The sequence below is a fragment of the Mytilus galloprovincialis genome, chromosome 7 (assembly GCF_965363235.1).
Source record: "Mytilus galloprovincialis chromosome 7, xbMytGall1.hap1.1, whole genome shotgun sequence".
In the NCBI taxonomy this organism is placed as follows: domain Eukaryota; kingdom Metazoa; phylum Mollusca; class Bivalvia; order Mytilida; family Mytilidae; genus Mytilus; species Mytilus galloprovincialis.
Window position 1 is genome coordinate 12,291,566 of NC_134844.1, and position 27,243 is coordinate 12,318,808.

The following is a 27,243-nucleotide window of genomic DNA, read 5'->3' on the forward strand; positions in this document are numbered from 1 at the left end:
ATCAAATTATGTAATTCTGTAAAAGCTGCATGGAATATTCGATCTCATATAGTCTCATAACTTAATTTATATGTCATTGTATTTTACTATTGTTCTCTGTTGTCTATTCATGTTTTATATTATGTAATATATGTTGTTAATTTTGCCATAGCATGTCTATGCTTTGCAATAAAGATTCATTCATTCATTCATCTCTTATATTTGGAACTTGTAGCTTAACAGTGGAAAAGGTGTTTTCTAGAATTGATGCCACAGTAAACCAATCTTATTACTCGGATTTAAACAAATGAGTAAAGGTTCTGTGCTACAAGAAAAAAAAGTATCATAAGTATAATGTGTACATACATTTTGAAGTTATTTTGCATTTTTTACAAAAAATATTTACATGGTAATAATGAGAAGTTCTGTTAATATTCACATGCAAATTTCAAAAACGCACACATGACATAGAGGGAATAAAAAGCCATATCTAGTTGTTACAATGGTCAACAAATATGGTCATAATTTAACTTAGGACTCAATAAAAACCAACGCATCCCAGCTGGAGAAAACTCTGCAAATTTTGTTTGTTTTTGGATTTGCAAATTTTAAATTCTTCTTCTTGTCTTTATCATGTTTATGTGTTTACAGATTTTTTTACATCATTTATTAATCTCCCACATTCATGACATTTGAATCAAATGATTGATGATTTGAAACAATCACATGGTCACAGTGTGCCCACATATAACGCATCCAAAGACGATTGTGTAAGATTTATTTTAATTCATTCAGAAGTTATATTATAACTTGCTTATTTATAAAAATCTGACATTTTTTTTTTTTAATATTGCAATGTATTGTAATGAAAGAAAAAACAGTGTATCGTAATTTTCTGTCGATAAACACATCTACATATTTTGTTCTTGTTATCTACAGAGTTTTATAAAATTCTGTTGAGTGGTTTCAGAGGAGTTGGGATGACTAGAACAGGACTGATGGACAAAGTCAAAAACATTATACCCTACAGAACTTTGATCCATGGGTTATAATTAATGTACATGAAATAAAAATCTCAGACATAAGAGATTTTATTTTACTTACACACAATTTTCCATTAGGATCCCCCATGATGCAAACTGTCACATGTCAGTTCTTACCATGCTGACCAAACCAATCACTCTGTTTTTCTCGATACTGTAACAAAAAAGAAAGATACATGTATAAGTTATAACAAAGGTATATGTTCCATACTCCAAGGTATATCTAAAAGTAAATGTCCATAAAAACTGTCAATACAAAATCCCACTATCATATCACTATTAGGTAAAAATACCATTTTTTTTTTAATCATTGTTAATGTTCCATTTTCTGTTCATCGTTCCAGAGTTTTATTTTTTTTACACTATCTACATGTATAGTATATAAATACAAATGGTGTTGTGATGTAAACAAATGACACCATAATGACATTTATGTGGTGAAAACAGATACTTTTGCAGTATAAGCTATTCATTTGTCTAGCAAATATGAATAATTGCATACAATTCACATTTTGTATCATAATCCTTCATGCTTAACAAATAAATTATATACATGTACATGTAATCTGGCATATTTGACTGTTAACACTGAATTTGACTGAGAATGTGTATGTATGCATTGAAAGAAGTGAGCTCCTTCTTCATGTGTTCATCAGAAAAACCAGATGCTCCGCAGGGCGTAGCTTTATACGACCGCAGAGGTTGAACCCTGAACGGTTGGGGCAAGTATGGACACAACATTCAAGCTGGATTCAGCTCTAAATTTGGATTGTGATTAAATAGTTGACACATCATAGGTTTCTGACACAGAATGAATGTGTTCTAATGAACTTAAAATTTTTGTTTTCTCTTAGAGCAATTCACTATGCTGTTGAATATTAAACCTCTCAAAAAAATGTTTGAAGAAATTTTTGTTTTTTATTTATGAAATTTCAAATGAGAAAAATTGAACCCAATTTTTTTAATCACATCCCCCTTTCCCTTATTCCAAAACTAATCTCAATTAAAATTTCTAATGGAGTTTGCAACAATAACTACTCATTTAAATACATCATAAAATATTAAGATGTAAAAAAACTGCTTGTTATCACTGAATGGTAAAGATTATTTTAATTTATCAGTTGGTAGTAAAAAGTGAATATACATTGTATATTGTATATAACAATGATTTAAGTTGATTCTGGACAAAGAAAGATAACTCCAATTAAAAAAAAATCTTGCTATTGCACAATATTTTGCAATTAGATATTTCTTGCTTTCTATTCTGGACAAAGAAAGAAAACTCTAATTAAAAAAAAATTTGCTATTTCACAATATTGTGCAATTAGATATTTCTTGCCATTGCGCAATACTGTGCAATTGAAAAGACTTGCTATTGCACAATACTTAATATAATAATTTTAGATCCTGATTTGGACCAACTTGAAAACTGGGCCCATAATAAAAAATCTAAGTACATTTTTGAATTCAGCATATCAAAGAACTTCAAGATTTCAATTTTTGTTAAAATCAGACTAAGTTTAATTTTGGACCCTTTGGACTTTAGTGTAGACCAATTTGAAAACAGGACCAAAAATGAAGAATCTACATACACAGTTAGATTTGGTATATCAAAGAACCCCATTTATTCAATTTTTGATGAAATCAAACAAAGTTTAATTTTGGACCCCGATTTGGACCAACTTGAAAACTGGGCCAATAATCAAGAATCTAAGTACATTTTTAGATTCAGCATATCAAAGAACCTAACTGATTCATTTTTTGTCAAAATCAAACTAAGTTTAATTTTGGACCCTTTGGATCTTAATGTAGACCAATTTGAAAACGGGACCAAAAGTTAAGAATCTACATACACAGTCATGACAGTTAGATTCGGCATATCAAAGAACCCCAATTATTCAATTTTGATGAAATCAAACAAAGTTTAATTTTGGACCCTTTGGGCCCCTTATTCTGTTGGGACCAAAACTCCCAAAATAATACCAACTTCCTTTTATGGTCATAAACCTTGTGTTTAAATTTCATAGATTTCTATTTACTTATACTAACGTTATGGTGCGAAAACCAAGAAAAATGCTTATTTGGGTCCCTTTTTGGCCCCTAATTCCTTCTGTTGGGACCTAAACTCCCAAAATCAATACCAACCTTCCTTTTGTAGTCATTAACATTGTGTTTAAATTTCATTGATTTCTATTTACTTAAACTAAAGTTATTGTGCGAAAACCAAGAATAATGCTTATTTGGGCCCTTTTTTGGCCCCTAATTCCTAAACTGTTGAAACCAAAACTCCCAAAATCAATCCCAAATGTTTTTTTGTGGTCATAAATCTTGTGTCAAAATTTCATAGATTTCTATTAACTTAAACTAAAGTTATAGTGCGAAAACCAAGAAAATGCTTATTTGGACCCTTTTTGGCCCCTAATTCCTAAAATGTTGGGACCAAAACTCCCAAAATCAATACCAACCTTCCTTTTGTGGTCATAAACCTTGTGTTAAAATTAAATTTCATAGATTTCCATTCACTTTTACTAAAGTTAGAGTGCGAAAACTAAAAGTATTCGGACGACGACGACGCAGACGACGACGCCAACGTGATAGCAATATACGACGAAAAATTTTTCAAATTTTGCGGTCGTATAAAAATCTAAATTTTATGCATTTGAATAGTTATATACCTTTTATGGCAGGAATTTCATTGCAAACTCCATGATTATTAAAATCTGCTGAGGCTTGAGGTCCTTTAGGATATCCAGTTGTGATTGGTCTTAGTTCATTGTTCAGACTATATGTCTCTTCCAGACATGCATCTGATCCATGGTTTGATACAGTTAATTTTCTCTCCTGAATCTTCACAGAACTGAGCACACTGTAACATTTTCAACATCTCGAATCAGCTGACACTGCTCATGATCACATGCTGAGTATAATTCTAGCCTTTTTGGGTAACTGAGAAGTCAAGTAATGCAATGGTCTGCACGTCTACTCTGAGATGCACAATGTACATGACGTAGTTTAAAATCAATTTTAAGGCACTGCTTTGCTGCAGAAAGCTTATTCTTACAAAACTTGGGCTGTTCATTTGACATACATGTCGATCCCTTATTATGAAGCTCTTCAATCATCTCTTCAAGTCGTGTAAATGTGTCATTTTCATCTGCTGCAATATTGTCTAGACCTTGTAAACTTGTTCTTTTTGAAGCTGCATATGTTTGTAAGAAACTATACAAGGATGATTTTCTTAATGGAGTAAAGTCAGTATTTTCACAATAAGAAAGATATATATCATATATATATTAACCATCTGTGAAAGACATACTGTTCTGACTACATCTGGAATACTTAGACTTTTGCCACAGAGTCCAATTTCATATCTGGTGTTTCATACATTTAACTAACTGATTGAACAAAACAGGAGTCAGTTAAGAATGCCATAGAATGTTTTAATTTGACAGTGTTCATCCTTTGTCTGGGGTATTTTTCTTTGACCATGTCAACTAATCCTGTGGTTTCAATATCTAATATTTAGACTGATAATACATGTAGCTTGAAATGTTAGGTATGTATCTGTTTATATCTGACTTTAAGTATTTTTTTGACAGAACAGCCAGCAGTTGCTACTTTAATACATTGTTTTCAGTCTGTATGTTCATCTTAAATAATGTTAATATAAATCCTTCAGGTAATGAAGTTGTAATTCCAGAAGATAGTTTTGCTTTCTTTTAAATTCATCAGACTGGCCAGGTGCAATTCAAATATGTGTGATACTACTTCCTCAGTTTTTCGTGTATAGTATCTTTTGGTGCAGTCTGATGTACTATTCCAAGTTGTTTTAGTTGCAATTTTAAGGAACTCAAAGTATTATTTGAGATCAGTGTCAAACAGTTATTAACATTACCAAGTTGATGATCAGTACATGTACTTCCCTGTGCCACAAAAATTCTGACGTCTGACTCCAATTTGATATCTGTGAATCTGTAATAGATCCCTGAAATAAAAGAATACAATTAACAGGTATCTATGAACATGATACATTAATAATTCTTATAATAATATGATTTGCATATATCAATAAATACTTGAACGGGATTGGTCAATTTCATTATTCCCCCTTGGTTTACACTTCAATAAATATAAAAAAGAAGATGTGGTATGAATGCCAATGAGACAACTATCCACAAAAGACCAAAATGATACAGACATTAACAACTATAGGTCACTGTACGGCCTTCAACAATGATCAAATCCCATACCGCATAGTCAGCTATAATAGGCCCCGATAAGACAATGTAAAACAATTCAAACGAGAAAATGATACATTAATAATTCTTATAATAATATGATTTGCATATATCAATAAATACTTGAACAGGATTGGTCAATTTCATTATTCCCCCTTGGTTTACACTCCAATAAATATAAAAAAGAAGATGTGGTATGATTGCCAATGAGACAACTATCCACAAAAGACCAAAATGACACAGACATTAACAACTATAGGTCACTGTACGGCCTTCAACAATGATCAAAGCCCATACCCCATAGTCAGCTATAATAGGCCCTGATAAGACAATTTAAAACAATTCAAACGAGAAAACTAACGGTCTACTTATGCAAAACAAGAGGCTGTCACAACAACAGCAAACCAAATTTATTAACATTTATTTGTATCGTGCCAATATCAAAAGAACCATAACTGATGAACGGTGAAAATGAAAATCGTCAATATCAAATTTGACCTCCATTTTGTCTTCAGTATCAACATATTAAAAATTGAAAAGCTTAGGTTGAATGGTTCATGAGTAAATGCACGGACACAACTGGAAAAGCCATTTTTCAATCTTTCAAGAACCATAACTCCTGAACGGTAAAATTCAAAATCGTCATTATTGAACTTGACCTCCATTTTGTCATCAGTAACAACATATTAAAATTTGAGAAGCTTTGATTGAACAGTTCATGTGTAAATGCACCGACACAACTGGAAATGCCATTTTTCAGTCTTTCAAGAACCATAACTCCTGAAAGGCAAAAGTCAAAATCGTCATTATTGAACTTGACCTCCATTTTGTCATCAGTAACAACATATTAAAATTTGGGAAGCTTTGGTTGATAAGTTCATGCGTAAATGCACAGACACTACTGGAAAAGCCATTTTTCAATCTTTCAAGAACCATAACTCCTGAACGGTAAAAGTCAAAATCATCATTATTGGACTTGACCTTCATTTTGTTGTCTGTAACAACATATTAAAATTTGAAAAGCTTTGGTTGAACGGTTTATGAGTAAATGCACAGACAATATTTAGTTGCTGCCCGGCCGCCCGCCCGACCGGTTGCCCGCTGTACATCCCAAAATCAATAACCCACATTTTTGTCACAAAAATCCGGTTAAAAATGAACGAACAACAAATATGTAACACATAAACAAACGTAAAACCACTGAATTACAGGCTCCTGATTTCATGTTTCTGAAACCACTTTCATAAACTTCAGTGATCTATTCATGCGCAATACACATGCATAAAAGGATCCCAGGATTTTCATCAAATTGAGATTGAAAAACAAATAAACATAACAGTAGACTTTTTTCTATTTAATGCACATATAACAGAAAAAAACAAGAATGTGTCCATATATAGTACACGGATGCCCCACTCGCACTATCATTTTACATGTTCACTGGACCGTGAAATTGGGGTCAATACTTTAATTTGGCATTAAAATTGGAAAGATCATATCATAGTTAATATGTGTACTAAGTTTCAAGTTGATTGGACTTCAACTTCATCAAAAACTACCTTGACCAAAAACTTTAACCTGAGCTTCACACTATCTTCTTCTTTGTTCAGTGGACCATGCAATTGGGGTCAATACTTTAATTTGACATTAAAATTAGAAAGATCATATCATAGGGAACATGTGTACTAAGTTACAAATTGATTGGACTTCAACTTCATCAAAAACTACCTCAACCAAAAACATTAACCTTAAGTCTTTCCACTTTTCTGTGGAAAGACTTATTGTTTTTGTTCTGATTATTATTATTATTAGGTCTTTCCACTTTTCTGTGGAAAGAACTATTGTATTTGTTCTGATTATTATTATTATTATTATATTTTTTTTTCAGCTAAATTTTGTTCTTGCGATAAATGTTTGTTTCGCAATATGTCGCTTAAATATTTCTCATAATGTATCGTATAGTTTATGCGCTTTTAAATTTCACCCTGCTAAGCCGAACCATTTTCTTTGTAAAAGTTATCTCCCTATTCACTGTTTTTCATCTGTGTGCATCTCCTTCGTAACAAAAAAAGATATCGACAAAATTCTTTTTCTTAATTGTTCGTTACATACTTAGGAATTTGAGGAATTTTTGGCTTATTTGGATCAAAGCGATTTGATGAAATTTTATAGGAGTTATCTATCTACCTTTAAACAATAAATTTGTCGGCATGTATTTTTAACTTATAAACCATTAACCGTACAACCCTGGAATGTTTTTATATGAGTCCCCTAGGTACTAACTTAGAAAATGAGGTCAAGGTCAAAGGTCAAGGTCAAGTTCTCATTTGTGACTTTTGCTTGTTTTTGCATTTTATCTGACACTTTGAAAGATACATATAAAAGAACAAGTGCAAAATGTCTGCTTTATTGTAATGAAGATATGCTACATTTAGACTTATACAATTGAATGGCATCTTATAGGAGTTGGTGCCCCTGAAATGTCTTGATATGACGTTATTTCATTATAACTTCAACTAAGTTCATTATAAAGGCATTTGACCTTGTACAAAAGGTTAAATGACAAATGACCTTGAAAAATGACTACCGGAAGTGACCTTGGGAAAACCGGAAGTAGCTTTTTTTGCAATTTTTACATATAAAAGTACTCAGAATCCATATATTTCGTCATATAGATACATAAACTGATTACTGACAACTAAAAATGACTTCCAACAAACCGGAAGTGGCTAATTATCTCCCATTCTACATACAATAGTATATAGAAACTATATATTTTTGGAATCAGTGTGAAAAAAGCTCTCATATGAGACCGGAAGTGACATTCATTTCACCGGAAGTAGCATATTATCTCCCTTATATCTCTCAAAAATATAATTAAACCATTATTAATTGCATCAGTATGAAGAAACTATCTTCTTATCAAAATTTCTTTGTTGTGGAAAGACTTTCAATTGTTTTAATTTTCTTTGGTTTTTCTTCTGACATCAGACTCAGACTTCTCTTGAACTGAATTTTAATGTGTGTATTGTTATGCGTTTACTTTTCTATATTGGCTAGAGGTATAGGGGGTGGGTTGAGAAAATTAAAATAATACAAGACTAACAAAAGCCAGAGGCTCCTGACTTGGGACAGGCGCAAAAACGCCTGCATTTTTGCGCCTGTCCCAAGTCAGGAGCCTCTGGCCTTTGTTAGTCTTGTATTATTTTAATTTTAGTTTCTTGTGTACAATTTGGAAATTAGTATGGCGTTCATTATCACTGCACTAGTATATATTTGTTTAGGGGCACTCTGAACGACGCCTCAGGGTGCGGGAATTTCTCGCTACATTGAAGACCTGTTGGTGACCTTCTGCTGTTGTTTTTACTTGTTGTTGTCTCTTTGACACATATCCCATTTCCATTCTCAATTTTATTTAAAAATGTATAACTGTATAAAATTAAGATTCATACACAATTCCGGGAAATTTCATGAATGATTTGGTGAATTTACGTCATGGCAATTTAGGCAAAACACAATGTCATACGATAAAAAACTTTCAAAGGGAAGATTATTTCGTTACTTGTACACTTTAAATTCAGTTTATATCTAGTTAAAATGAAGTTTTTGAGGTAAGTGCTATTTCTTTTTAAATCCTGTTGCATTTATCGGACATTTATGGTTTTTAGAAAGTAAAGATGGTGGCATACTCCTTAGTTACAATATTCCATTGTGCTTTTGGTGGTAAATATAGTAGTCATCAATTAAATGATGTTAATTAATAATCGCTTATGATTGCCTGAAGAATTATAAGGATTAAACACATTTTTTCTAGAGGTTATTGATGTGTAAACTGGGTCTCTTACTCACAAACAGGGTTTACGCTGGCAGTTGCCATTTTCGTATTTTGAAAAAATAATAATTGAGGTGAATAAATTCCATCATTTGCAAAAGAATTTAATCTTGTTTATTTGGTTTGTTTTGAGTTTCTCAGACTTTACCTGATCAGACAATACTCTGAATTGACCTTAAGCTTGTTAAAATTTTGACAAAAAATCAATAATCAGGTGATTGCATTTAAGATGGTACCTACCACAACAGGGAGATAACTCTGTAAAGTCATCTAAATGTTTTAATTACGTTGTGTTGTAAAAGGAATATTTAGCTTCTCAATGATCAAAATTGGTGTTTGTCAAACTGCTATATAACCAGTGTAATTCTTCTGACAAAACAGTTGGTTCAAAATTTTTGAAATTTTTATATTTTTGTTAAAGGGTCAAAGTACATACTTGACAAAATTTTATGAAAATTAAACGAGCCAAATTAATTTTAGTGAAAGTGTTGGGTACCACCTTTTAAAATAGATATAAGCAACAAAGAACTAATCGATGAAGGTGTTAATTGTATTGTTTGACAAAATGATATGATTAAATGACATATATGTCACATGTCACATAAAGGATTTTACCACTTTGCGTCGCACATGTTTAAAGCCAACTTTTGGCTTTGATATAGATAATTGATTTGAAATGGTCTTTTTTCATTAAAGTCGTTTTGGCGATGCATGTGTTTCAAGGATAGTTTTTACGTCTCAACTTTTTCATATTTTTACGTCAACTTTTTCATATCATTGGTTTGGAATAGAAAACTGTCCGGATGAAGGAATATATTCAACAGGTTGAGATCAACAACTCAAATGCATGTTAACCCTTCAATGTATTTTTTTTTTTACTACAAATGTAATGAGGGATCCATTTAAAGTGATACAAAATTTGTTTTGTTTTAAAAAAATAAGAAACCTTTCCTAAAGAGCTTTACATCTATCTGCAATTATAAGGTCAGACATGTCCAGGAATTTATTTTCTTCCTGGACTTGTATCTCTTCTTTAAAAGTGAAAGTAAGTGGACCCCTCTTTAAAAAATTGAGGTCAAAGGTCAGACCTAAAAATATCAACATTTCAACCACAAGGACAAAAAGGAGAAATATTCTGATATTTATTCAATAGAATGCTACAAAAACGATTCAATCATAAGCATATGGTATAAACGATGTTAAAACGACAAATTTGACTACTTATATGAAAAGCTGCCATTAAAAAATGGCGTTGATTTGGAACCTTCTGATTTTTTTCCATTTAAGACATAGCAAAAGAAGAAGTGGCCTTGACCTTTTCACACCCATAAACTGTCATATTGTGTATAGTATTTCACTATAGTATATTACAGAATTATTTTCTAAAGTATAAAACACCAGTTTATCAAATTATTTCAATATTTTTTCTATCTTTGAAATAAACAAAATTCAAGCGCTGAAACAGTGTTTTTAATTTTGCATCTTAAAGGTTGTGTATTTTGTGAAAATTAGTATCTAGTTATACATTTTGTAGATAAACACATATTGTGTATTTGCAAAGTCTAGACAGGGCAGTTATAACACAAAATATACTATAGTCACACGAGGCGAATGCAAGGTTTAAAAAAAATGAGTGTAAAACAAAGTCAGTTTGATGCATGAACATTTTTTTAGTGGGATAATCCTGGTAAAAAAGTTAACTCATTAATTTTTTAAGGGAAGGATGAAAAATTATACAATGCAATGCCAATTTTCTAATGTTGTAATTCAAAATCAGTCATGGTCCTTATATAACTTTTAAAAGTGACACACAATAGCTCAAGTATTCATAAAATAGGGACATGAATCAATCTCTTAGTCATCATATGCGGATTCAGTACGCGTATTAGCATTACAAGACACTTCCCTTTTTTATAAGAACAAGTTCGGCGTAGGACAGAGTTTGTTCACAGCAAACACAGTTTTTGAGTACAAATGCTATCTGGGGCGTAAATACCGTCATGATTCGGTCAAACTCGTCAGATATAGTCTTACCTTTGCATAGGAAACACAAAAGAAATGTGAGAACAAAGTTTCGATCAATGTTAGTGACCCATATTCCCATATGCATATGCATGTTGTATCTGCACTGCCAATCCAAAATGTAATGGGGCGAATGTTGCTACAGAAACGATTGATTTTGTAATAGCCATTCATTTACGAATTTGTGTTATCTTTAGGGACAATATACGGTTCAGAAGCGCCTTTGTGTTATTTTTATCAACTAACTAACAAATGAACTTTTGAGCCTAGGCTCCGTGTTAAAGACCGGACCGTGACCTATAATGGTTTATGGTTTACTTTTATAAATTGTGACTTGGATGGTGTGTTGTATCATTGCCACTCATACCACATCTTCCGATATCTATTAACAAGCTATGCATTTCCATAGAAATACCAAAACGAGGACATAGCTCATAAGAGCACTGGTGGCAGGGTGAAGTAGTTGTTCTTCTTTTAATGTATCCTTAATATTTTCAGACACACCTTTGTGTAATTCTGAAAGTCTTAACATAGACTTCAATTTTCCTGCAGCAGATATGGCATCCCCTAAATTGAGTTCAGAGCTAAACTCTTTATTTCATATCCCTTGGCCCCACTGTGTCTGAATTGTATGGTGTCACAATATCTAATTACATGTAGTTCTGAAGTTTGGCAGTTTGGTAAGCATCAGAGACAATCTTGGGTAAAATTGATCGGTATATATAGAGGATGTGCTACATGAGAAAGGCTTTTTTTTTTTTTTATGGAAGAACAAATCACATCACTAACAATCGTTATTTTAATAATGAACTGACAGCAAGTTCAAATTATAATTTTTCAGTAACTGTTTTACTTAATTGCACAGGTGTTGACTTCAATAAGTACTTGGTTATGCATGGATAAATGATTACTCACATTAATAAGCACAACTTAAAAGACTGTCAACACGTTTAGAGGACTCAGTTTTGCGAAGTTTTCTGGGTTTTTTTTAAAGGTTTGTCTTTTACACAAAAACCCTGTTTTCATATCCAAACTACAAGGAAGAAACTGAGCGCGAGATCGTATAAAAGTGTCAGGTTGTGAGGATACATGTCGATCAGTTTGATCACATGTATGGATTTCTGTTGTTTCTAATTTAAAGTTCCCCTAGGGTGACTGGGGAAACGAAATGTGGTCACTTGGTCTTCTCCCGACCGGCAGTAAAACGAAGTGGGGCGTCCGTTTGGCTGTGCGAGATGTATCAAGTTCGCAGTCACATCCGGTCAGAATGTGGACGTTAAGTCCGATGCCTCGTGTAAAGGGAGTGTCACGTTCTTTGCATGTTAAAACCCTTGCATCAACTCTTTGAGGAGTCCGAAGGTGGCCTGTTGCAATGGAAAATTTCTGTCCCAATCCAATATACCATCATTTTCCAGTGGCAGTCTAAATTTTCCCGATCATCATCCCGAATGGCCTCTATTATGACAAAACCTACCTATTGTTTTTATTGTTAACTTGTTCTCGTCCTGAACATGCATGACATATTTGTCACTGGACGTTAAGCAACCAACAATCAATCAATCAATCTAATTTAAAGACGCACCAATTTTGCCTTCTGGTGCAAGTCTAATAACATCACTGATGATTCGCCCACGGAAAGCAGAATATTAAGAGAAGTTGGTTTTAGCATCACCTTGTCACACACCAAATCTCTGCGAATCTTCAATAGTACTTTTCCCCCGACCACTTGCATGCATATTAATTGCTCTGAGGTTAAACATTGACATACAATGTATTTTCACACAATGTCAACTATAGTCATAATCCGGAAAAACCTCTTATCCGAAGGATTTGGTTAACTTTTATATAAAGTCAAAATTTTATTAACAAAAATATAACTTATTTACCGAAAATACACGAAAGAACTACTATATATATTCAAATCAATCAAAAATAAATTAACTTCTCCTACAAAATCTACATAATCACATCGAAACTATCAAATTGATGGTGAAGGAAAAAATAAATGGTGGAGCTGATTGACGGATAGGAAATTTCCGTAATTAAAAAAGGTACAAATGATGTTTTTATTTTTGAGTTTTTGACAAAATTGTTTGGAATTTGCCCAACAAAATTTGCATGCAGTATCGCAATAATATGTTTTGTCCTCTCAAATGTCAAATACTATTTTTGAATCACATGTTTTCTCGTTTTCAAAGAAAAACGCGTTAAATTTCTACCTAAAAAACAGCTTACTTTAAGTTTAAAAGTTTTACTTGGGAGATGGTATTATATTTATGTCTTCATCATTCCGATGATCCTTGATGATATGTGCATAGAAAATATTTACGAAAATAGCGGGAAATTTAACCAAAAAATGTATTTTTGGATTTTAAGGTAACTACCCAAAACTGTAAATTGTGGGGTACCCCAATTAAAGGGATAAAATACAAAAATGTGACCATAGAAACTTTTTACGACCCGACGGAAATTAAAATATAGATATTTTTCTATCATTTAAAACAATTTGCAGCCGTGTGTTATTCCGGACCATTAAACTCGTTAACTAAGCGTCTTTTTCGATGTCAGTTGCAGTACTACATTGGAAATCATACCACATCTTCTTTTTTTTATAATATTGGACTTTTTGGACTTTAATATGGATTAATTTAAATTGGTTCAAAAATAAAAAATCTTAATGCAGTTAGTATAAGCATATCGTAGTACCAGAATAATTAGTTTGTGGTGTAATCACACAGATTAATTTGGGATCCTTTGGACCTCAACATGCTCAATGTGGACCAATTTAAAAGTAAGGCCAAATTTTCAAAATTCAAATACATTACAGGAATCCAAATGGTCACCTCATGTACATTAGTTTTCAAAGAGGATCATCTATGGACCATTTCACAAGTGTTGTCCTGATTGGCTCAGAAATTCAGAGGATAAAGTTTTAAAGATTTTTTTTATCATGAATTACTTGTACTTCAATATATATGTACTTCTTATTGGCTATTCAGTTTGAGAGGAGAAGATTGAAAGATGTAATTTGAAGAACAGCAGATGTAAAAATGCCAGCTGCCACTCATCCAACAAGAGCTCACAAAGCAGTTGAAGTTATTATCCATCATTGTCCATAATTACCTTATCACTGGTTTGAGATGCATAAACATATTTTCTTTTCCTAGTATTGTAATGACTCTCTGGATCAAATTGATTTTCCTGCAAAAATTATGAAATTTTAACAAGAAGGCATGCAATGTCATATTACAAATACCAATTATCCCCCTTGTAGTTCCAATTTTCTGCTTACAGGCAGTACATGTACATTGTGTAGGTGTTTGATAGATCTGAAAAGTGCTCAAGTATTACAAGTTATCACTGTGAAGCTCATACATAAAATAGTCAGTATAAGAAGTAGTTTCAGAGAAACATGTGACTGAAATTGAGTCACTGAATTTTTTAGGACCAACTGGCCAAGGACAAATGGAGTGACACAATATAGCTCCTACTTTTAGAGTTAACACAGTTCTATTTACAGATCATTACATAAAAAAAAAATTTAAAAATCATTTGAAGTCCTTTTCATGCTTTTCGGGCAGATCATTACATATTTTGTTTTTTTCAATTTCATTTTAAGTCCTTTTCGGCCAAGTTTTCATTTATGCCAATCAAGGTTACTTTTTTTTTTTTAATTTTTGATCATTTCCAGATCATTGACAAATTAAAACATGAATATTTAATCAAAGCATGCAAAGTATTAACAAGAATGTGTCCATAGTACACGGATGCCCCACTCGCATTATCATTTTCTATGTTCAGTAGACCATGAAATTGGGGTCAAAACTCTAATTTGGCAATTAAATTAGAAAGATCATATCATAGGGAACATGTGTACTAAGTTTGAAGTTGATTGGACTTCAACTTCATCAAAAACTACCTTGACCAAAAACTTTAACCTGAACGAACAGACAGACAGACGGAAGGACGGACGGTCGTAAGGACGGACAGACGCACAGACCAGAAAACATTATGCCCCTCTACTATCGTAGGTAGTAGACCATAAAAATGTAAGAACTTTACATTTTTGATATATTAGATTTTTTTCATGACTTACATATGCATGTACTGGACTAGACAATCATAATGAACTACATGTACATGTATAAAGTATACATTACATGTACATGTTTATAGCTACATGAACTAAGAACATTTTTTTTAAAAGTTTTGTTTGTACATGTACATACATCTATTAATGGCTCCGGTGGTACTTGTAGCTGAGCTGGTAATTCTCTTCCTCAGTCATACATGTAGCATTCTTTTGACTGCATCTCTTGTATATGTTGTAGCAGACTATACATAATCCTGTGCAAATTGAAGAAAAAAATCATATGTCATAAGCTGTCCATGTTATGCAAACATTTGAAAATCATAATAAACAATGATAAACTGCAGCTAATATTTTCCACCTGAAGTAGAAATTAAAAAAAAATATATCTATCATGTTCAGTTCATCAAAAAATGTTTTACCCATGTGCATATATACTACATACATGAACATGTACAATGTATGTATACATGGTATATGTGTATACATGTATATTGTCATGATTGTGTTCAATACTATAAAATTGTGATAGGAGTAAATCAATAAAAAGATTGTGAACAGCTGGATTCATATTTATGATTAACAACATTAATAATAGGTTTTTTTTCACTATTATATTATGAAGAAATAGCTACATTTGTAGTAGCATTATTTATGGATCTCAGAAAGGCTGATCCTGAAGTCCCTTTCTTACAAGTGCAGTGTTATCCCCAGAAGATAGCATCCCATTTGGCGTAAAAAAAAATTAACTGTGTCATTTGTCGCGTCTCAGCGATGCTCTATTTCCATTGATTTCCTTTATGTTATACATGTATATGTTTATATTGTTCAATTCATTACTGAGAATACAATTAGACTAATCACTAATACCATGAATACAGTTGTTTCAGTTTGTTTTATTTATTCATTTATAGTTAGAATTATTTTTTGCCTCTTGTGCCAAATAAAAATATATATATGTGGTTTCAGTTACTATAAGTCATGAACATGATGAAAGTAAAATGAATGAATGATTTATCATAGTGCAACTTGTATATATATACAATGATAAACATATAAATATCTAGTACAAAAAAGGAACCTTTTTTTTTATATCAAAAGAGTAAAGAAAGTGTTATAAATAGCAAAAAAATCTCAATTTAAAAACTTTTTTCTTCATCATGTCTATGAAATTCATTGTTTCAAGGTACCCAATTGGGCCAATGATTTAGTTCCAGTTGTTTCTAATCTTTACATCAAAATGATATATATATTTTTGACAAAGTTTTCAGAAAAATAGTCTTTTTATGCGTAGTTCTCTATCGTGAAAATGCAGATTTTTGTCATATCTGGTCCGGTTCCGAACCGTAGCGTGCAATGGCAGCCAAATTTTTTTTTAACAAAAATGAGTCCAACAATAAACAATGTTTGACAAGAGATTGGGAATGAATGACGCTTTTAATGGATTAAATGGATTAAACGTAAACTAAAGCCAATTATGATCACTTTATGAAGAAGCATAAAATGTATTAAGCTCAAAATCAAATTGTTCGCTCTCAATAGAAAAGTAGTACCAGAAGAGACAGAAAGTATATTTTGGAAAGTTGTAAAAATAAACCAACAAACCTTTTTTTAAGAGAAAAATGGTTTCAATCTAAGATTTTTGTAATACAAAACGTAGATTTCAATAAATGCGACGAACATATTCATGGGACTGACGGAAGGACAGACAGAGGTAAAACAGTATACCCCCCTTTTTTAAAGCGGGGGTATAATAAGGAATGGGTTGTCCAGAAATTTTTCAGTATTTACGCAAGAAGAGTTAATTAAGGAAGAGGTTGTCTAGAGATATTCACTTAATTTTATTCACAATTTTTTGGGGGTTGATGTCAATATTTTTTTCTCTCATATAAACTAAATGTGTACTTTTAATTATGTATAAGAGGTAATGGATATTTTTTATACATTTTTTAACCAGTTGAACATTTTGCAGGATTGTTGGTTTAAAGGGAAACTTCGCAAAAAAATCAAAAATTGATATTATGTCCATTCTGTATAAAAATGCTCAAATTTATAGATATTAAAGTTTTATTCCGCTAGATAAGAGATCACCATTGATTTTAAATTTTGAGTATCAATTGTCTGCATTCCGCTATTTTGTCATCTTCTCCGATAAAAAATCATGATATGTCTATAAACCACAAAGATTTGAAGAAAGTAGAAATCTATTTACATATTTTTTCCAAGGGTTTATTTGGAAAAATGTAATATATACTCGTTGTCAATAGTAAAGGACAGATTGGAACATACCAGATATTGATTTAAAAAATGTACGCACTTGTTGTCGATTCGTTTATACGCCTGGATAGAAAGTTACGGAACTATAGCGTAATTTAAAATATATACATGTATACATTGAACATAAGAAAGGAACATACATTTTGTGTAAATTTGGGTAAAAGTTTTGTAAATAGACTAGTCAACGTATGCCAACGGTATGTAATCAACGAATTCGATAGACTTTTGTATACCAAAAGAAGAAGAAGAAGAAGAGAACCAATTTGATTTAAATACAGGTCGATATATAACTTGCTTTGGTTCATCAAAGTTATGAACATAGTAAAATCACAGATTTATATATCAAATAGATTGTTCTCGAATAAAGGAAGAAATTCGTCATCATCACAATTGTTCCGACATTCATGTAATATATATGCAACTGGAGGTACACTGATAATCCCCAAGGGATGTGAATATTTTCTAGGAAAACTATTAAGTAATACGTACAGTTTCAAATCAATTTCGGGATTTATTTTCTTTCTTGATATTCAATGACAGCAACTTAAAGAATAAACTGCTTGTCCGCTTTAGGGGTATTCTTGCCAGTTGAACAGACTTATAATTACATTCAAAAATAGGGAAAGATGACATTAAATTCGTTGTCTGTTGTTTTTAAGTAAAAGTTAATTGAATCATCAAAGTTAATATCCTTTGGTCTTGAATGTATGTTAACTAATTAATGTGTTTTTATAGGCTAGCTCAAATCCTCATCCAAATAATATAATCTATATGTAATAATCCCTTCCTTCCACACAGAGATTTAATGCCAAGCAGTAGACATATAGGTACTAATTAAGTAATTAAATGAACAATACATAACAATAATTAATCATAAATGTGAAAAGATGTGAAAACAAAAGTATTCGTACATATTATATTCCGCTTCGGTAGAGTTATCAGGTTATCTTCAGATAGTTTCAGATATTAATTAATACATGGCTTTTAAAGTCTAACTCGTACATTTTTTTGCCTAATTAAGACAATCAAAATGCTTTGGTTAAGCTATTTCTAATTTCTAAGTTCCCCTTTTTTATGAGACATAAATCAAGGACAAGCGGTGTATATCATTTCATTCTGACACATGAATTAGGTTTCCCGTCTTTAACCAAAAATTGTTTATTTCTTAGTAAATTAACTTATTTGAATTCAAATAAATAATCATGATAATAGCACCAAATATAATTAAATAATTCCACGGCAATCTATTTTTATTCGTCACCAACTTGAGTATGTACTTTAAATGTGTGTATTAAATGCTCCCTTGTTTTATAGGGAGAGATCCGTTTGCGCCAAAAATGCGTACTTTTGCGCCACAACTTTTTTCTCCACTGCTACGTTTGCGCCACCTGTTTTAAAATTACATGGTATCATTTGCGCCAAAAATAAATCATACGATTGCGCCAATTAGAAGAAAAATGACTTCCCTCCACCTTTATTCGGACTTGAAAACGGCAGTTTACACGGCAAATGTTTCCTTTTCTGAAACATACTTTCTTCTTACTGCTGCTGCATGGGAACTTCCTAATTTAATGTAGGTAGTAGCTTGTAACTTCACTTCATTGTCCAAAAAGACAAACATTGAAGGATGAAATACATAAAACAGTTCATAATAATTCCCAGTGGAATGCTTCTGCTCCATTACTAGTACGTCTTGCGGTAGATAGAGTTTCCGCCCATATGGATGGTGGGAGCAAAGCAAAACATAATGAGCAAAAGCTTATATTTTCTTCTCTTTTGACATATCTTATATTAAATATTCAGCAAAGCAATACGTTTTCTTCTCTTTCTGTACATGGACTGTCTACTGCATTTCAAGTCATTTCTCTCCAGATGCTCATCTTCATGGTGAAATATCTCCGATCATATGATAATTTTTAAGCCAAAAATAAGAACAATTATTAATCATTAATATGTTTATGATTGATATGTGTACAGGTAAATTGGCGCAAATGAGTTCCGATTATTGGCGCAAATGATACATTTTGAAAATAGAATTTGGCGCAATTGATACCCCTGAAAAACAGTAATTGGCGCAAAAGAACTGCTGCCGTTTTATAATCCACTGATCCGAATAGACAGTCACACCTGGCAAGGTGTGCCCTAGAGGCGTGGTTAAATACTGAAGTGCAAATAACAATTTACCTTTCAACAAGCCATCTACGAGTATTGCCACAGAACCGTGAATACACACACAGTCATAGCAGAGGTAGTAAAAGGTCAACCAATAAGAGTACACCAACATATTGTCTTAACAGATTATTGTACGTTAATTTATTCACTTAATTAGTCCGAAAATGCATTAATTAAAAATAAATTTATAACTTTTTGTGATGTCTACAAAAATAATTCAAATATATACGTTTTACATAGAAAATTTATCTCATGAATGTGTACAATTGCACGTCTGTGTGTTTTATCTTCTTATTATCAGATGGTTATTAGATAAAGCATAAGTCATTGACGTCGTAGGAAGGCGTCCCAGAAAAAAATTAAAATAGCCTTGCCAGACGTCATAATTATTTAGACTAGCTAAAATCCAACCCCCATAATAGATCATGAACAAGGTGCCGATTTGAACAGGTGCCGATTTGACTTGAAGTTGTACCCATTATAAATTGCCTTCCGACAGAATTTCGGCTGTAAAATCTCGTCTCTGTCCACATTTCAGTCCTAACCTTTTGAAATGTGATGTAACATCCCCCTGGCAATCAAACAACTTTACTAAATGTTTGCCATGAAGATGTAAACATAAAACATAAATTGATAATGTTACAGACAGCATCCATGTTGTATACAGCGCCATCTATAAATAGTTCTAAAGGGAGATAAGGTAAACTTCTTCTTCTTCTTCCAAATTTTCACATCCTTTGTAGAACAACCACACCGTTACAGCGTGTAGAACAAAACCCACCACCATGAATGTAGGAATATAATATGTACACTATATATTGAATAATGATATCCTCCACTAATATATACAGGATCACTTTCTAGTTGCACAGAACGGGCAGATTTAATACTGCTGTTCCTCAATCCCAATCTTAACCAGCGCATACCAAATTTAAAGCACAGAGAACTTGAGAAAATACGTCGAGGAAAACGCACCAGAGAGGAAAACTGCACATTGGGACAATTCGTGCCAACAGGCCATAAGATTGAGGATTGCGGACGTATAGAAGAGGGACGAAAGATACCAAAGGGACAGTCTAACTCATAAATCTAAAACAAACTGACAACGCCATGGCTAAAAATGAAAAATACTAACAGACAAACAAAAGTATACATGACACAACATAGAAAACTAAAGAAAAACAACACGAACACCACCAAAAACTAGGGGTGATCTCAGGTGCTCCGGAAGGGTAAGCAGATCCTGCTCCACATTTGGCACCCGTCGTGTTGCGTATGAGATAACAAATCCAGTAAATAGTCTAATTCGGTAGGTCACATAGCTTGTAGTATGCATTCTTAGTTGCGTTAAAAATTGTTAGGCTAGTTACCGGACATATATACAGGGGGGGGATTACAGTGGCGGATCCAGAACTTTTCATAAGGGGGCCCGTTGACTGACCTAAGGGGGGCTCCAGTCATGCGTCAGTGATTCCTTATATAAGCAACCAATTTTTCCCACACAAAAGGCAGGCGGACCCCCAGGCCCCCCTGGATCCGCCTATGGGTTATATATGTTTACGTAGTAAAATAGTAAAAGATAAATGTTGTAAAATAAATTACTTCACTCACATTCACACGGGTAAAAAGAATAACAAGCTTGCAGCATTTAAATCTAAAAATAGTTCGCTTTTCACAATATAGACTAAGGATCTAAAAGATAAAACACTTTGTCTTCTTTTCATCAGAGACTCTGTTTTCATTAACTAAAATCGAATAAAACGTTCATAGTGTCTACATACTTAATCCACGCATAGAATTTGTCGTTTTACATCATAACATCTAATAAAAAGGTTTTTAAGATTTCATCGTATCTATATATTAGCACTTTGTGTGACGTTTACGATCTAGGCACGCACTGTATATGTAAAGCCAATTGTCATGTTTTTATTTACTTAGATCTAAAACTTAAAAACTTGTCTTCGTCTCAACTCGGCCGATTCCGTACCCTCATCTAGGAAGGAGCTAGAGTATCGGATTCTACCGAGGATTGTCGAATGCAAACCACCCTTCAGCTAATCAGAAAATGTTTCACGACTATTTTTCTGACTTACAGTGTTTTTTTTTTTTGTTTTTTTTTTTATAACCTTCTTCAGTTCAAATAATGATAACCTAGAATTTATTGTCGTTCTTTGCAAATCAAAGAACTGTGTTTTGTTTTTTTACAATTTTGGTATGGATACATACAGGATCATAAAGGAGGGGGAATAGGACCTTTATCTGGACTCCGGGATCGGGTGTTTTTAAACTCGGGATTTCGGGATTGACCCTTTCGGGATCCGGGAATCCTTTTTTTCGGATTTCGGGATGTCGGGATTTGCTTTATTTAAATTCGGGACCTCGGGATTTTTTTCAAGTCCGGGATTTCGGGATCAAGACCCCTCCTATCCCCCCTCATAAAGGGAAACTGATAATTTTTTGTATGATATGTGCTCATGTTTTTCAGCGATGATCCTTTTGTGCTGGGTTTTATACTGAATAAAATTAGTTAGTTAGTTTCTATACTTTTTTTTATTAAATGGCTATCCGCAATATGTTTAATAAGATCATTTAGTCTGAGTTGTTTGATTGAGTATCGAGAAAGAAAAAAAAAATCTGATGTATGCAGCATAAACACGAAAATTTTGATAACTACATGGCAGAGGGAGGGGCAGGACTTTTTCGGGACGTCGGGATCGGGTGTTTTTAAGCTCGGGCCTGATTTCGGGATTGACCCTTTCGGGATCCAAGATTTATTTTTTCTAATTTCGGGATGTCGGGAATTAAATTTCTTTAAATTCGGGACCTCGATTATTTAGATATAGAGGTTGTTTTTTTTTTTTTTTTTATTATTAAAGACAGTTTTTGTACTAGTGTAAATTGATATCATTTACCTGAATGGTCTCAAATATTAGATAGTATCAGATAGTAGAGAAACAACAGTCATATCACATCCCATATATATGATAATAAGAGATGTTTCTGGAATTACGTATATCAAAATATTTAAGTTTAGTGCTTTTCGGTAAAATCCTATTTATTACAGAAATGCAATCTAAAACAAAGACCAAAGGCATCTTTTTAAATAACAAGATACCCAAGTCGGAAGAATTAATATTTTAATTAATGATTAAAAAAAGGAAGCTGAAAGTATCTATTTAAGGTCTTTCATAACAGCGGTATTTGTTAAAGGGACTGAAACGATTAGACGCGTGCTCAAAATCAGCATGCATGATGAGTTGGTTACCGTTATGTGGTTAAAATCTTGATAAGTGAAATGACAACTTTATTGCACCTACGCCTACGCAGGTCAATTCAGTTCAATGATGCACCGTCTAATAGTTCTCGCACTTATATCATTAGCAACGCCAAAGTAAATACATCAATTGAGTGAAACATTTATATGCAACAGTTTTATCAAACGGTGCGAAAAGATGCAATTTAGTATTATGATTTGTATTTTTATATGTTGAATTTATATGTAGTAGTTTTAGACAAAACCGATTAATAATCTGATTGAAAAAAATACCATTTACCTGAATGGTCTCAAATATTAGATAGTATCAGATAGTAGAGAAACAACAGTCATATCACATCCCATATATATGATAATAAGAGATGTTTCTGGAATTACGTATATCAAAATATTTAAGTTTAGTGCTTTTCGGTAAAATCCTATTTATTACAGAAATGCAATCTAAAACAAAGACCAAAGGCATCTTTTTAAATAACAAGATACCCAAGTCGGAAGAATTAATATTTTAATTAATGATTAAAAAAAGGAAGCTGAAAGTATCTATTTAAGGTCTTTCATAACAGCGGTATTTGTTAAAGGGACTGAAACGATTAGACGCGTGCTCAAAATCAGCATGCATGATGAGTTGGTTACCGTTATGTGGTTAAAATCTTGATAAGTGAAATGACAACTTTATTGCACCTACGCCTACGCAGGTCAATTCAGTTCAATGATGCACCGTCTAATAGTTCTCGCACTTATATCATTAGCAACGCCAAAGTAAATACATCAATTGAGTGAAACATTTATATGCAACAGTTTTATCAAAAGGCGCGAAAAGATGTAATTTAGTATTATGATTTGTATTTTTTTAAAACTTTACATCAGTAGGATACAGTCCTGCATGATCTAAGCCGTGGAGATTTTTTTCTCAGTTATAAAAAGGCAAAATAAAGCTATTAATCTGTTATGGCATGCAGATAATAACATGCTAAAACAAAAAATTCTAAGGTTTTGGGATTTTCTAATAACCACTCAAAGATAGAAAAATATAGTACATGTTCTAGAAATGGGACAACTTTGACAGATTATCTATACACATACATTTAATGCATTAAAAAGAATGAAGGAAATTGAAAAGAAACTTCAGTTTTACATATAATATTAGGTTTACATGCATTTAATAATCTAACCATACTCATATTTTTCTAATAACCTATAATGAGACTTAATTAATTAATTAACTTAATTAATTTTTGTTGTTTTGTTTTTTTCAATGTAATAATGTCAAACTGTAACCAACACAAGAATGACGTTAAGATTTATACCGAAAACATGAATTTGGATGGTTTCGTTTTCCTGCGTTATGATATAATAGACCAAACATCAAAACCAATGTATGGATATAAGTTGTTTGCTTCACGTCCAATGGACAATATTTCATGATATTCAGGACGATACTAATTAACAAAAACACTCAGTTGTATTAGCATTAGCAAAACTCATATCCGTGATTCAAGATTCAAGATTCAAAGTTTTATTTAGAGTCGATATTCAATAAACTACATAACACAAGCTCTAGACTTAATAACAAAATACAATACACACATACACAATACAATACACACATACAAAAGTCATGAAAAACAACACAATTTTAAACATATAATGCATAGTAAGATACCATAAATGACATATATAAGTTAAAAGCATATAGTACACTTAAAACATAGCACAAGTTAATAATAAGATTGCACAAATCATATAGTCACACAAAAAATAAAAGCAAAATAAAACAGGCATAAACACTATATGCATGCACTCCACTGGCATGAGCTATATTATGAATATTATATAAATGCATGGTCGACTTTGAAACTTTTGCTTATATATTATATATACTTTCTATGTTGAAGTTTGTGATGGAATGTCTGTCAATCAAAGATGGACCCATATAAAGCTGCTCAGTCTTAATATTTGGTATGCAGGTGTAATAATATTAGAACATCTCATTTCTTTGCCGCATAGTACATGGCCCAGCAGGGGCGGATCCAACCATTTTAAAAAAGGGGGGGGGTTCCTAACCCAGGACAAAGGGGGGGGGGTCCTAACCCAGGACAAAAGGGGGGGGGGTTCCAATTACATGTCCCCATTCAAATGCATTGATCGTCCAAAAAGAGGGGGGGTTCCAACCCCCGGAACCCCCCTCTGGATCCGCGCCTGCCCAGTCGCCACAGTCCGCATAATGGACTGTTCACCGACTGGAACTTTTCTTCTATGGTACTGGCACGATTTAATTTATGATTATCATGATTATAGGTCCCTTATATTAATGATATATATGCTGCCTCAAGAACTCCCTGATAACCTGGGACAGTGCATGGTGAACTAGTACATAGAACATAAGAACAAACTATAAAAAAAATCATTGAAAAGGGCTTAACTCATCAGATTGATCGAAAGCACAAAACAACTAACAGAACACATCCTGGACGTGCCAGGGATTTATTCAACCCCACAACAACAACAGACACATAACGTTACTCGCAGTTACTAACAGTTAGTTCAAAGTCAATAACAAATAATTAAAAAAATATCTAATACAGATCTTATCAAAACGGGAAGCTCCCTTTCTGAATTGTATTGAAAATAGGTTACAGGTTCCCCATATTAAGTTTTTTCTGGTGCAGTTGAATACCTATAAACTGGTATCAATATAAAAATGAATACATGGTATGATTGCCAATGAGACAACTCTCTACAAGAGACCAAATGACACAGAAATTTACAGATATACATTAGGTCGCCACGTGCGCACGGGCTTCAAGAATGAGTAAAACCCATACCGTATAGTCAACCATAAAAGGCTTCAAAATGACAAATGAAAAAAATGAAATATGTACTAAAACAATGAACGGAAAACAAATATGATATACAGCAACAAATGACAACCTCTGGTTTACAGGCTCCTAAGTAGGAACAGGCATATATATTTATATATATATACATAATGTGACAGGGTTAAATCATGTTAAAGGCGCCAAGCATTCATGACCTTGGAAAATGGTGTAACGATTGGAATATTCGATTAAAAAAAATAGAATAATTAAAAATGAGCTTTCCAAAATTTTCTGTACTTGTAAAACGAAGATGTGGTACGATTACCGATGAGACAACTCTCCACAAGAGACAAAATGACACAGAAATTAACAGAACAGTATAATCAATGATCGAGATCTTCATTTGTACTTGTGAGAGAACGAAACGGATGCAATCAACTGAAAACCAAGATATCTTATCCTAATCAATTAATAAATCAATATGTCTACGACATCTTTAGAATTTCACTCATTTCAAGTGTTTATTTCATCGCATGTTATTTAAAGCAAATGTCTAAACTTCTTGAGATAGCGGATAACTGCAAGCTATTTTCTTCTAACTAGAGTATTAATATAGAAAAACATGTATGAGAAATCTGACAAGGACAGAACAGCCCATCTCCGAACCGTAACCATTAACAGAAGTTTCATCTTTAAAGACATTTATGAAGCAACATAATAATGAGAAAATGTAGTAAAATTGCCAATGAAACAATTAGTACAGACGAGAGTCAGATTTTGAACTTTTGTTTAATTTTGTAGACTGGGTATCTCAAATCTTTTTATCTAAAAAAAAACGAAATGCCTTTAGTGGGAACTCTCGAGCTGAAACCTACACTATTCAGGCTAGCTGGGACAATATACTTTGTTATTTAGTTTTGTCATTTTTGTGCATGGGATCGTTAAAGAGACTGTCAGTGGTTTAAAGCATTGCTTGTCAAAGACATAAAATTGAGAATGGAAATGGAGAATGTGTCAAAGCGACAACAACCCGACCATAGAGCGGACAACAGTCGAAGGCCACCAATGGGTCTTCAATGTAGCGAGAAACTTCCACACACGGAGGTGTCATTTAGCCGGTCCCTTAACAAGATGTATACTAGTTCAGTGATAATGGACGTCATACTAAAATCCGAATTATACACAAGAAACTAATACTAAAAATCATAAAAGACTAACAGAGGCCAGAGGTCCCTGACTTGGGACAGGGGCAAATTGCGGCGGGATTAAACATGTTTTTAGAGATCTCAACCCTCCAAACATGCTCCTTTTGAATAGCGACTGCTCTCTTTATTCTCAGAATTACTCTTTTCTATTGGAAATAGATATTCTACATTATTAGGTGTCGACTTTAAGTAAGGAATGTAACCTTATCCTTGGAAATGTTATATATCTTCTCATTACTTATTGTTTTCCCTTAAGGTAGCTGACACAATATTAAGATAGTTTTGCTTTAAA

The 27,243-nt window shown here is 32.7% G+C and overlaps 1 protein-coding gene and 1 long non-coding RNA gene across 4 annotated transcripts in view; both read right to left on the reverse strand.

The window, feature by feature from the left end:
* Positions 1-4,232, reverse strand: part of LOC143084128 (fibroblast growth factor receptor 2-like) — an 81,817-nt gene extending 77,585 nt beyond the window's left edge. Inside the window, exons 1-2 of the mRNA XM_076260536.1 lie at positions 3,698-4,232; positions 1,084-1,176 (exon numbers count right to left, since the gene is read on the reverse strand). The gene's annotated coding sequence lies outside the window, so the exon portion shown is untranslated. The remainder of the gene's footprint in view (positions 1-1,083; positions 1,177-3,697) is intronic.
* An 83-nt stretch (positions 4,233-4,315) lies between these two features.
* LOC143082325 (uncharacterized) lies at positions 4,316-20,319 on the reverse strand. Of its 3 annotated transcripts, none has more exons than XR_012980344.1 (4): positions 20,199-20,319; positions 15,344-15,461; positions 14,238-14,315; positions 4,316-5,007 (listed from the first exon to the last, which is right to left on the reverse strand). It is a non-coding gene; the product is annotated as an uncharacterized LOC143082325 (long non-coding RNA). The 3 variants fall into 3 exon arrangements; XR_012980345.1 differs by having other exon boundaries at positions 20,129-20,309; XR_012980346.1 differs by lacking the exon at positions 20,199-20,319 and adding an exon at positions 19,666-19,744.
* Between the last annotated feature and the right edge of the window lie 6,924 nt (positions 20,320-27,243).